This window comes from Astatotilapia calliptera, chromosome 6 (genome assembly GCF_900246225.1).
Source record: "Astatotilapia calliptera chromosome 6, fAstCal1.2, whole genome shotgun sequence".
NCBI classification, from domain to species: Eukaryota; Metazoa; Chordata; class Actinopteri; order Cichliformes; family Cichlidae; genus Astatotilapia; species Astatotilapia calliptera.
This window is the reverse complement of record NC_039307.1, coordinates 2,927,548-2,941,386: the sequence shown is the minus strand read 5'-3', so window position 1 is coordinate 2,941,386 and position 13,839 is coordinate 2,927,548.

The window sequence follows — 13,839 nt, the reverse complement described above, 5'->3', positions numbered from 1 at the left end:
GGCCCATGTTATCCGATGTGTGGGATTGCAGTACAAGATACAGATTCACACAAGACATCTAGAAATGCAGAAATGAAATCTTCTCATTTCTGCACATAACCACCTGTGACTTTGATAGTTTGTAAAAATGCTTTGCTTTAAGTTTGTTTGTGAAAAGCAGTGGTTGGTAAAGCAACTCTTGTGGAACGAATGATCAAAGAACTCGTGGCTTCTGTTCTGAAGGCAAAGACAAACATGTAACAACAGAAATTTCTAAACTCCGACCTTAGCATGTACTGTTGGGCAAGGTTATTTTCTAACTGAAATATTTTTGTTTTAAGTATTTTTACTCATTTGCAGCTCAGTTTAAATCTGAACCGCTCAGCTAGTTATTATGACTGTGTGGTTATAGTTCTATCAGATTATAATCACCATAATCCTAATTGATTGGAGATCATGTATGTGCCATCACCTTTTGTCTTCTTCAGTCTCTCTGAATTCACACCAGGCCAAAGATTATACACAGGAAAACGTTCCCTTTCTAGGAACTCATTGGATTTCCAAGAAAAAGTGCTGTTTGAGAAAATATTCAGCAGGATTTTCAGTGTTTGTCGGAGAATAATAATGATGGGTTACTGAATGATAAATCAATTCTACAAGCAGGCACTACTGTGTTAGACACCTTTAGGACACAGATACTCACAACCACCAGTAGGAGTGAAAACATGAATTAGTAAGAGACTGCAGTGAGTCACATGAGCTAAATGGAAGATTGGCAGTTGAGGAGGTGATGTCAGGACTACCTCTGTCCTCTAACAGGGCGCCCACATCCTGACATCACTTCTGGGTCATCCTCTGTCTGACTGGCTTCTTTTACTAAGTCAGAAATGTGATGATTTCCTTTATCCGTCACATTCCTTTGGGTTGTTTTGTCTATTTTAGGGAAATATAAAAATGTGCCAGATCTGTTTTTTATGACTAAATACTGCTATATTACTTTTAAGGTAACCTGCATCAGTGATATGTACAAACACTGAGATGAAACAAGTTCTTCATTAGTTGATCAAATGAATAAAAATAACTAATCACATCCTCTTAATATGGACATTAACCTTCAGCGACCCTGACAGAATTAGGATGGAGGTTGAGTTTAGTTAATGATGAGCTCTTTTTAATTTTAATTTCATTTATTTTTTATTTTTATTTCTGCCTGTTGGGAATCAGACATTCAAAAGAAACTGTGATACCGAAGAAGTGAGACTTCACCTGAAATCTAACATCTCAGTTTCTGAGTGTTTTCTTCTTTGTAAAGTAACACAACACAACTCTGAGCCTTTCAAACGTTTAAGACCACTTGAAACAAAATAGCCTGTTTCAGTTTGAGCTTTGTTTTCAATAAAATAATTGTTGCATGTTAGAACCTTGATGCAATCCAACCATTTTTTTTTTTACCATTTTTCAAGTGGCCTTAAACTTTTAATCGGGACTGTATGAAGGATTTTATGAAGTCAACTAAACAAACTCGAGCTATTTTCAAGTCCTTGAAGTCCGTCCTTCACTTGAACAGCTTGCAAGGGCAAATGGTCTAACTCCAAACTGCCATTTATTGTACTTTGAGTCAATCGTGCAACATTTTGTATTTCATTTCTGGTGCACTCTGTGTGTGTCTGTGTTAGTATGATTATGTGTGAATTTTGGGGGGCAGGGGGTTGTTTTGTTTACCAGAGATGAGTTTTTGAAGCGATTCAGACCCGTCCCTGTAGATTCAGGAATATTTGAAAGGTTTCTTTATCATTGTGAGACTTGGGGACTTTGGCAAAATTGAGCATTTTGGACCATAACGTTCCCATTTTAGCTTTAGTTTCAGTTTTATATGTAATTGGAAACATTTACTGAATATTCTCAAGAAAATATCACAAACTAATTAAATTCAAGAATTTGTTCTGGACTGCATTTCATGTATGTTTTGCATGCAAATTTTGCCTTTGAAGAAAAGCTTCAGTCTCTGCGCTGCTCGTTTCTTTTGTGTTTCCTCTTCCTCATTTCTGTTTTGTCTCTTTGATCGGAGGAACGTGGGACCACACATGCAATCAATACGCACGTCTTGAAGTCACCCACTCATCAGCGCCCTACAGCATTTACACTCCAGCTCATCTCATCATTCTCCGCCACATCATAAAATTAGTTTGCTAAAAAGGTTATTTTAAACTATAGTTATAGATTTTTAGTCTCTAGATCTCTTGTTCAATCTCAGTCTCTTGTTTCTATGGTTCAGGTGCATCATCACCAGTCATCAGTGTGCTGCTTGCTTGACCAAGCTCTCCACCACCTACTCTGCATGGGTGAAGCTTGCCTGTGCAGCCCTCTGCTCAACACCTACCAGCCAGCCTCTCAGCTCCCTCCACCTCCTATAGCCTCGCTTACTGGCCAACTCCTGTCAGCCACTCACCTACACTCTACAGCTTTCGCTGTTGTTGCAGTTGTAAAACTGCAAGAAACCTTGTTCTTATCCCAGAGTGATGCTCTGCTTTGATTTGAGAAGATATTAACCAAATGTAGTTTGTTCAACAATACATGTTTGCACCATAACTCTTACTATATTATATTATATAAGATAAGATAAGATAAGATAACCTTTATTAGTCCCACACGTGGGAAATTTGTTTTGTCACAGCAGGAAGTGGACAGTGCAAAAGTTATGACGCAAAAATTAGAATACAATAAGAATAAATACAGTACACAGCTGTACAGAATAGAATAAAATAATATACTATATACAGTAGAATAAAATAGAATAAAAATATACAATAAGATAAAAATAGAATACGAATGCTATATACAACTGAGTAAAAATACAACGATGCCAGAAAAGATTATTGCACTTAGTGTTATTGCACATGTGTGGATGTGTGTGTTTAAGATAAGATAAGATAAGATAGAACTTTATTAATCCCTCGGGTGGGTTCCTCTGGGAAATTCGACTTCCAAAAAGCACAGCAACGACCGAAGTTACAGTTACAGAATTGTTATATATATATATATATATATATATACACACACACACACACACACACACACACACACACACACACACACACACACACACACACACACACATATATAAATACAGAGACAAATATAAATAAAATATACAAAGGGGATAAATAGAATAAATAGGAATAAAAAATAAAAATACAAGTGAATTGCACATTTCAAGTATTGAGTCTATTGCACTGTTGACTATTTACAAAAAGTATTGCACAAGGTATTGTACAGTGAGGTGAAGAGGCACTACAGCTTAGTTGTTCCCCCCTCCTTTGTCCTCCTGTTTCCCCTCCCTCTCCCCTCCAGAGAGGAGTTAAACAGTTTGATGGCGTGTGGGACAAAGGAGTTTTTAAGTCTGTTAGTTCTTGTCTTCAGTTTGTTCAGTTAAAGTCTTTGTTGTGGAGTCTGACAGCAGTGGGGAGGAAAGACCTGCGAAATCTCTCCGTCCCACACCGTGGGTGCCGCAGTCTCCCACTGAAGGAGCTGCTCAGTGCTGTCACAGTCTGCTGCATGGGATGGGAGACGTTGTCCAACAGGGATGACAGCTTAGCCGCCGTTCTCCTGTCACTCACCACCTCCACTGGGTCCAGAGGGCATCCTAGAACAGAGCTGGCCCTTCGGATCACCCTGTTCAGTCTCTTCCTGTCCCCAGCAGAGATGCTGCCGCCCCAGCAGACCACACCATAAAATATAGCAGAAGCCACCACAGAGTCATAGAAGGTCTTCAGGAGTGGGCCCTCCACTCCAAACGACCTGAGTCTCCGCAGCAGGTACAGCCTGCTCTGCCCTTTCCTGTAGAGGGCGTCTGAGTTATGAGTCCAGTCCAGTCTGTTGTTCAGATGAACACCAAGGTACCTGTAGCTGTCCACAGCCTCAATGTCCATACCCTGGATGTTCAGTGGTTGCAGTGGAGAATGCTTGTGCCTGCGGAAGTCTACCACCAGCTCCTTGGTTTTACTGGCGTTGATCTGGAGGTAGTTCAGCTGGCACCAGTCCACAAAGTCTTGGGTCAGACCTCTGTACTCCTTGTCGTCCCCATCAGTGATGAGGCCGACTATTGCAGAGTCATCAGAGAACTTCTGCAGGAAGCACTGGGTGGAATTGTGGGAGAAGTCTGCAGTGTAGATGGTGAAGAGGAACGGAGCCAGAACCGTTCCCTGTGGGGCCCCCGTACTGCAGACGACCCTGTCCGACACACAGCCCTGAGTCCTCACATACTGTGGTCGGTCGGTGAGGTAGTCCAAAATCCAGGTAGTGAGGTGATGGTCCACTCCAGAGTTCTCCAGCTTGTCCTTCAGAACCGAGGGAAGAATAGTGTTGAAGGCACTGGAGAAATCAAAGAACATGATTCTCACAGTGCTTCCAGCGGTCTCCAGGTGAGTGAGGGAACGATGTAGGAGGTGAATGACGGCATCATCCGCGCCAATGCCAGGCTGGTAGGCAAACTGAAGTGGGTCCAGTGATGAGCTTGTTAGGCGCCGAAGCTGAGCCAGGACCAACCGCTCCAGGGTCTTCATCAGGTGGGATGTCAGAGCCACCGGCCTGTAGCTGTTGAGGTCCTTGGGGCGTGAAGTCTTTGGCACTGGTACAACACAGGAGGTTTTCCAGAGCTGTGGGACTCTTCCCAACCTCAGGCTCAGGTTGAAGAGGTGCTCCATCACCCCACACAGTTGGTCCACGCAGGACCTGACGACCCTCGAGCTGATGCCATCTGGGCCCGCTGCCTTCTTGCCATTAATCCTCCTCAGTTCCCTCCTAACCTGGGTGGTTGAGAGAGACAGGCTGGAGCCTTGTGTTGAGCGTGTATTGGATGCTGTTGTTGGGGGTGGGGGGGAGTGAGCAGGGTGAATAGAGGAGGTGTGAAGTGTCTGAGGTGTCAGAGGTGGAACAGCAGCAGTGGGGGTGGGTGAGTCTGCAGCCGATGTTGTAGACTGTCTCATGGTTGAATCAAATCTGTTGAAGAAATGATTCAGTTCATTTGCCCACCTCACATCCCTCCCAGGCAGAGAGTTCTGCTGTTTGTGGCCTGAGATGGTTCTGAGGCCTCTCCAGACTTCACCAACGTTGTTTTGCTGAAGCTGGTTCTCCATCTTCTGCCTGTAGCTGTCCTTCCCATTCCTTATCAGTCCCCTCAACTCTCTCTGCACCCTTTTCAACTCCTCTTTGTCTCTGGATTTGAAGGCCCTCCTCTTCTGCTTGAGGACAGCTTTAATTTCTGGGGTAATCCAAGGTTTGTTGTTGGAGAAACACCGTACAGTCCTGGTAGGTACGGTGTTATCCACACAGAAATTAATATAGTCAGTAATGCATGTAGTAAGGCTGTCGATGTCCTCTCCATGGTCGTCACAGATCACCTCCCACACAGTCGACTCAAAACAGTCCTTAAGAGCCTCCTCGCTCTCCTCTGACCATCTCTGCACTGTGCGGGTGGCTGGTGGCACCCTGCGCACTAAGGGCTCATACACAGGGACAAGGTGCACCAGGTTGTGGTCAGATTTGCCCAGTGGAGGGAGAGGTGATGAACTCTTACCGCTCTCTCTCGTCCTGTCCGCTCGCAGCATCTGAAATCCCGGTAGTGTCACGCTTGTGTCCGGAGTTAGCGGTGTTAGCCACGACTCCGTTAGCATCATGATGCTACATTGCCGGTACTCCCTCTGTGACCAGGTTAGCGACGTGAGCTCATCCATCTTATTGGGCAAAGATCTTACGTTTCCAATGATTACAGAAGGAAGAGATGGTCGATAACGTCTCCTTCTCGGGCGACGGCGCTCCTTCCCAGCACGACACCCCCGTCTTTTCCTCCTCAGCTCGCTGGGAATGTCGGGTCTGTCCGCCGGCAGTACCGCTGCGGGACGCAGCGCTAACAGCTGATCCTTACTGTAAACAAAGGATCCCTGCTCTGGGTCCCCAGACACGCGTGAAAAAAGTAGAAATAAACTAAGAAAAACGACCAGAACTAGCACAAAACGGTAGAACATGGTTGCACACATATAATATAGTAAGAGTTATGGTCAGGACTAGGGTGCCATTAGTGTATTAATTAATATACCAAAATCTCAAAATGATTTAATGCCATAGAAAATAACAAATAATATATAATGCATGACGTCTGTCATAATGGTGTAACTATTTCCTCACTTGAGATTCTCTGCAGGCCTTTCCTGCAGCCATCTTCCGTTGCAGCTTGTTTGTGGTTCTCTCTGTCATCAGTTCCGTCTTCACTAACTCAAAAGTGTGCTCTGTTAGGTTGAGTTCAGGTGACTGCCTTGTCCCTTGAAGGATTTTCCACTTTTATGCTTTAAAAAACTCTTTTTACTGTTTGCTTTGGATCGTTATCCATTTGCACTGTGAAGCCCTGTCAGATCGGTTTTGTAGGGTTCAGCTGAATCTGAGGAGAGAGCACAGCCCTGTGCACTTTACAGTTCATCGTGCTGCTTCTATCAGCAGTCACATCATCGTTAAACATCGCTGACACAGTTCCACTGGCAGCCATACACGTCTATGCCATAACACTACCTCCACCGTGCTTGACAGATGATGTGATATGCTTCTGATTATCAGCTGTTTCACCTGTTCTCCATTCTTTTCTCTTCCCATCACGTTCATCTCATTTTTTTTGTTGTTGTTGTTGACTTTTAGAAGTTCATGAGTGTAACCAGGGGTTTGCACACACTTCTTTATGTTTCCATTCATGAAAGCATCTGACAGCACTTGATTATAGACTTTGACAGTGTCATGCCTCCCTCCACAAAAGTGTTCTTGGAAATAATTCTGTCATTCAGGCAGCCTGTCGGGTCTTGTGTTTTTTGCTAACTCGGTTTATTTTGCTTAAAGATGTACCAGAGTGCTTGGCCACTTGTAAAAGTTTTTGCTATGTCTGTAATATTTTCATTGTGTATTTTTGACCTAATGATGGCTTCCTTCATATGTATCTCCATGTCTCTGGATCCTTATATTGAGATTTCCAGGGTAAAGCTACAAGTTACAACATTAAACAACTCTAAAACCAGCTTAATTGGTCGTTTTTTCATTTTGTGTTTCTTGTATCCTTGTGATATTTTGTATTATGTGTTATGTTCTGGTTCATTAGTAATCTTTGGTATTATGTTTTGAGTTTCTTATATTTCTTGTTTAGTTCCTTGATTATTTAGTATTTTCCCCTCGTGTCTCTCTGTGTGTCTGTGTTTATGTATGTTGTGTGTCTTGTTTTCCTCTTGTTTCACTCGGTGTTCCCTTTTCTTTTCATGTTTATCTATGTTTCCCCAGCCCGTCAATCTTCTCTCTCTCCCTCGTGTTCCCTCACTCCCTCTCGTCTACCTGTTCCCCACTCCTGTGTCATGTTCCACTGTATCCTGCTTAATTGTGAAAATCTTGTCTTTTAATGTTTGGTGTGCTTCCCGTGTGGCGTCTTGTTAATTTGTATCACCTGTGTTGCCCATGTGTTCTCACTTGTCACTGCATTTATGTCAGCGTCTCCCTCATGGTTGTGCGTTTCTTTGTGGGCCTCTTCGTGTCCGTAGTTCATATAAATTCCCAGTTTAGTTTGTATTTCCTTTGGTGCAGCAATAAAGCTGTGTTTGAGTTATTGTCTCCGTGAGTCTGCACTTGGGTCCTTTCCTGCCTGCACAGCCGAAATAATGACAGTCGTGAAATTGTGAGTCAATTGTCCACTTGCGTTCTGCCTGAAATTGGGGGACTTTGAAAATAATACAGGCAAAAAAATGTTAAAAAGTGTAATTGTCCAAATGCTTATGGACGCCTGCACCTCTCTCAACAAGGTATGTCCTGCTTAACTGTTCATCTGCGTATAAAATTTAGTCAACTCAGTCAAAAGAACAAAGGAAGGTGGAGGAAAAGATTCCCTGCAACAAAGGCAGCTAAGTAGTGGCAGGTAATAAAGTGAGACTTGGATTGCAAAATGCATCCAACTCTGGCTTTCTGTTGCTATCCCTCTCCTCCTGTCTATGGTTTTCTCATCGTGTGTCTCCCCTTGTATATTAGTATGTACTGTGTATTTTTCTGGCTGCACACACACACGCACTGCAAACTCAGCATTGTCAATCCCAAATTCTAGCCAGTCTTAATCTGGATATATAACCCCCAGGTAAGCACTAGTCTGGTACCCGTCATATCAACACACTGTGTAAGCCCAGAAAAATGAGCTGTCTGCTGTTTTCTTTCACCAGAGAGGCCTGACATGAATTTGCATCTGCGTTTCTGTAACGGTACTAATTTGTGTCACTGCAAATGTCAATGGGAACCCACAACTTCCTGTTTTCACATTGTTGTTGTTTGTTACTGCATCAGGTTCAGTTACTGTAGTTACATTACAATCCATTCTGATACTACTCATAGTCAGATTTGGATGGGGAGAAACTGATAAAACATCCAAGAAGTAAAGCTGTGTTCAGCAAACTTATTGCTCCTGTGAAACTGCCTATTGGTCAGGAGTCAGAGATACTTGGGACGTAGCAGGCAGGTGTAAAAGTGTGTAACTGTGCAGAAAAAGAGCATCCAGTCAGCAAAGCCCATCACCTGAGAGTCTTTAAAGTCTCCCCCACAACATATCAAAGCCACCGAGCTAACGTCCTCTGAGGCATATCAGCATATCTACGCCGGTTTAATCAGCATTGCAAGTGGTTAATAAAAAACTCAGAGTTATCCAATTATACAGTGACCTTTTTAATGTTTGTTGCTATGTTGTGTGTTTCGCATCACGGTGTCATTGAGAGGTTTAGAGAGAAAACTTAGCAGACACTGCACTTCTCCCTCTGATCCAGCCACTGAGCCAGGAGCTGTAAATGCCATCACATTAACGATGCCTCCAGGGTATAGACAGTCCCCTGCATCTCTATGCAGCATGTTTGTTAAACACTGGGTGGTCACACGTGCACTGGTGTCATAACCGCACTGTTTAACAGCGTTGCAGCCGTGGTACTGCTTTAATTACTTTGCCGAAATGAACTGGAAGAATGAGACTCCTTTATCCATTCATGACTAAAAAAAACGCTTATATGGTGGATTTTCTTTCCCCCACTCAGATTCATGGTGCATCACACATATCTGCAGCCTTTGATTAATTTTATAGCCACGAGACCCCTGAGACGTGTGACACATTCCATTTAAACAATGACTCTTGTTATGCACGACTCATTCAATTTGTTTCATGGTAGGATCATTTCCTATTAAATATGTGTGCGTATGTTTTATACAAAATTCATGTCATAATCATTTTTTACCCCAGACTCATTCAGTAACATGCAGTAATAGGAACATGAAATGGAAGATTAGGGTGAGTGGCTTATGATGCACCGCTGTCCACAAAAGATTTATCTTTTTCATATTATCAGGAAATGAAAGGTTTAATAAGAAAGAGCCGGTCACTCGATCTGAAATCATCAAATTTTGAGTGTATTTTCTGCTCAACCACCTTTGATTCGCCAGAAGATTTTATGGTTTTATATTTTGACGTCTATAATGGTTTCTGTGAAATTTCAGTTTCATTTATCATATCACTTTGAAAAATGGTTCTAGCGTGGTTTCTCACCTCAATCTGAGGCCATGTTTGAACACAAATATCTCGAAAACCATTAAAGATAAAAGCCTGAAATTCTCACTGTCACGTTTTACCATAACAAATGAATCAAAGTGTAACTTGGGGCAGATATTTAAAGATAACAGCCAGAGAATTGCCTACTAAAAATATTTTATATGAGCAAACACACAGTATTAAATAAAACTGACATTGCAAAAGCAGCTAGTGGCAATTTTTGGATTGTATACAGTCTTTTTAACATTTTTAGTAACTGAAGAATATTTTCATTCAGCTCTCACGCTGGACAGCAAATTTTACAAGTTGTACCACAAAAACAGAAATGTCAGTGCATAGTCTGATCCAAATCAAACCAAACCTGGAGTTTCCTGATGGAAAATCATTTTGTTAAACACGCATATTTTAATTTTCCCACCTTGTCAGCATGCACTCTGTCCTGGAGGAGTCTGATAATTCAGCTTAAGATTAGGATGTACTTACATTAATGTTGCTTTTGTTCTATGTATTACAGCATTCACTCCAGCATCAGTGCGCCTCAGAGTTTGGAGCCTATAGTCAGCATTCCAACCTTCATCCCAAAAAGTATTTCCTGCCGTTAAAATATCTTTTACCTGTTTGACATGGTCAGGTGAGATATTTTCAAATCTGAATGAGATGGAATGATCGAAAGGTAAAATGGTGAGCAAGGCTGCAAACACAATTTTGCGTTTGATTTTGACTCTTACTCCCCTGTATGCCCCACGCACTCAACATTTCTGTATTCTTAATAAAGACAAATGTTAACCCACCTCCTCTGGTGCTCAGTGACCTGGTGCTTCCTCTCATGCTTCAGCTGAGGTGTTCCTGACACGTTGTTTTGTTTGATGTTCTTAGATGTCAAATGAAAGTGAAAGTGAAAATTCAAATATTGGATTTCCTGAAGGTCTTATTGAGCTACTTTTTCATACTAGATAGATGGAACAGCTCTTATAGCAAATCTACCCACGCCGTCAAATGTACTGTACATCTTGTCGAGCTTCACCCGACTGTCTCCTTTACAGTCTACAATGAACTGGGCCTGGTGCAAAACAAGAGCTCAAAGCAGAGTGAAAACTGAACTTGCATTCACTGTGCAGCCAGAAAAACGAACTCTAACAGCATGTCATATTTCAATGCAGTATTTGAATAAAAAAAACTGCTCTTTGTAGCAATGTCACATTTAATTGTATTGCTTTTTAAACACAAAGTCAAAGGGAAGGAATGGTGAAGTTGATTACCAACCTTTGTGCGGTCAGAGGCGCAACATAGCAGGAATACACCCCAGATGTCCTGATAAACTGGATTCTCTTAAAGCTACGTAAATTAAGTACATAATAAACATATTACGTACTTGTGAAAATGTATTGCTTCAATGTATTTTTCTAATGGGGCACGCCCCTACGAATGCTGACTGGCTGGCTAAAGCTGACTTCCTTCCCAGGGGCTGTTTAGAGCCTGCCAGCAGAAACATGATCTGTTGACCATGCAGTCAGTCTGCTGATATATCCCATTCTAATAGCAATGACAGATTGACTGTTTTGCTCGCTAAAGCCCTTTTATAAAACCATAGATTGCAGAGCAGAGCCTCTGCCAAAACCACAACTCTCACAACCACAAATCCAAAGGCTGACAGGGTGTCTTTTTAGTCATAAATATGCATAGTGGACTCAATTACTCGGGATGTTATTCGCACAGGTGCTCTGGCCATAGTTTACTATGAGCCCCAGCTTCAGAAACAAGCATGTTATTTATTTGGCTCAGGTGAAGAATCTGAGGTGTGAGGGTAATTGTCACCGGGTTTAGAGTGATTTGTTTGCGTGTGATTTCACAGCAGTAATGGCTTTTGCCATTTTAGTGACCGGAAACAAATGATTCTCTTTAATAGGACAACACAGGACAACATTCACTTTTCCACCATCAGTGTAGTGCATTCATTGCTTCTTAATCCACCCCCAAACCCCCTCTTTTTTTCCTTCCAGCACTCTTCAAGTGAGTTTATGAAATAACTGGTATAGAAATCCCCTGGAGCACCTGCCCCATGATGAAACAGATGTGTCCTAATATTCAGACCAGCTTACTCCAGTAATTGCTGCCAGTATGTTAGATACAGAAAAGACGGAAGATGTTCACTGAGAACATATCCCTGATGTTCAGGAAAAGACAGGGAGTTGTATTTGAGCTGTTTAGCCAGAAGCAACCATGCAAAGTGAATCTCAATCAACATCCATCTCTCACTTTTTCTAAATAGATGCAAAACATGTGTGTGATTTCTGAATTTTGAGTAGGCAGTTTCTCATCTGACCGTGCATTTAAATGCAGGTAAACAACCGCTCTTCATTATTTTTCTCTGAACTCTGAGGACTCTAGAGATAAATCATAAACACATAAGATTCTGTTGCCTCTCCTTGTCATTATTCAGTGACATCTCACATCAGGGAACAGATGCTAATAGCCGGTGAGAAGTGAGACAGGCTGCTTATTAGGCATGCTCCAACTGAAGTGAAAGACCACCCACTGTCTTGCAATTATTCTGCAGTCTCTGCCTCAAATTACAGCTTAATTGAACTTTTCACAATCATACCATTGCAAACTATTCCTTGGGTCAAAGTTGACCGAGTGGCGAAGGGCACTGAAACTTAAAGACATCATTAGCACAGCTCATTTTATAATTATCCTCTTAGGCTGGTGGCTCTGCTCAGATGTGAGGTCAATTACAAATATACTTATTTGCATGGAAGTGCATGTTAGTGGGAGGTGTGCAGATTTATCCTCAGGAACAAATTAATCAGTTATCTGACAACTGCAGAAAATACTGCAAAAAGACGTGTTCTATGCCAGTAGTGAACATCCTTCTTCCAGTGTGGAGGGGAGTTATTAGACCAAGTTTGAAAGAAGCAATGAACACTGAACATTAGGTTTTCTTGGCCTTATTTTGTCTGCTGTGACCAGGAGCCAATCGTGGCAGAGTTAAAACACCAAATAAAAGCTAAATAAAATAAAATCTTAGTTAATCTGCTGATCTGACCTGTTCTTTGGGCAATGGCTGATTTTTCAGAACTTAGTGTGAAGTCTCTGACCCCCAATGGTCACACCAGATGCCTCGCCCTCCCTGAGCCTGGTTCTGCCGGAGGTTTCTTCCTGTTAAAAGGGAGTTTTTCCTTCCCACTGTCGCCAAAGTGCTTGCTCATAGGGGGTCATATGATTGTTGGGTTTTTCTCTGAATGTATTATTGTAGGGTCTACCTTATAATATAAAGTGCTATACAGCTAGTGCTATATAAATAAAACAAAATAAAATTTAACTACAAATAATGGATTCACTAACATATGCGTAGTGGTAAGACCAAAAATAGGCAGGTGCAGATGATTCCACCAGGAATCATGTGGTCAGGAATCACTTACTGTTGTATTGTAGTCAGAGATGGGCAGTAATCTGATTACTTTTTTCAAGTAACGAGTAAAGTAAGGAATTACTATTGCAAAAACGATAATTAGATTACCGTTACTTTCCCGTAGGAACGCTGCGTTACTGCGTTACTAAAACTGTGATTTTTTGCGAGAATGTCTCACGACAGTGACGTAAGCGAGTGCGCCGTTTGTGACAACAGCTGTGTGCAGATCAACAGTGGATCATATATCGAGTGTGGGAGAGAGTATGAGCGTGCAGCGTTTAAAGCGTGGAAGTACTGACCTTACTTTGAGTTTGATTCCATAAAAAGTGACAAAAACATTAGTGTCCGCTGTGCGTGGGAAGAAAACTTCTTTTTACAGCGAAAAAAACCCCTAAACCTCCGAACAAGCACCGAGTAGCTACGACGTAATGGGAAACTCACAGAGAAACTCGCGGATTCTTCCACTGACCGCTGCATCACACCTGCACCAGGGTAAACCTCCGCCTACCCCACTCCTGCTTTACAGGTGAAAATAGAGCAACAGGACCGCTGAGTCTTTGACTTTATTTATTTTCTGCTGTGTTTTACTTGCATCTATTTGAAAGACTGAGTGTAAACACAAAAATATTTTATTTTATGAGCTGGAATGTGCAGAAAATAGGTTTAAATGTTAAACTAATTTCTTCCAGTCAGAGAATGTTGCATATAATTAAATTTTTGTTTGATGCATAAAGTTAAAAGATTAAAACTAATAAAACAAGTTTTAAAAAGAGACTTTTCCATCTGATTACATTTTGTATGATGGATTATGTAGAAAAAGTAGAACTGGGCTGAAAGATCTATCACTTTATCA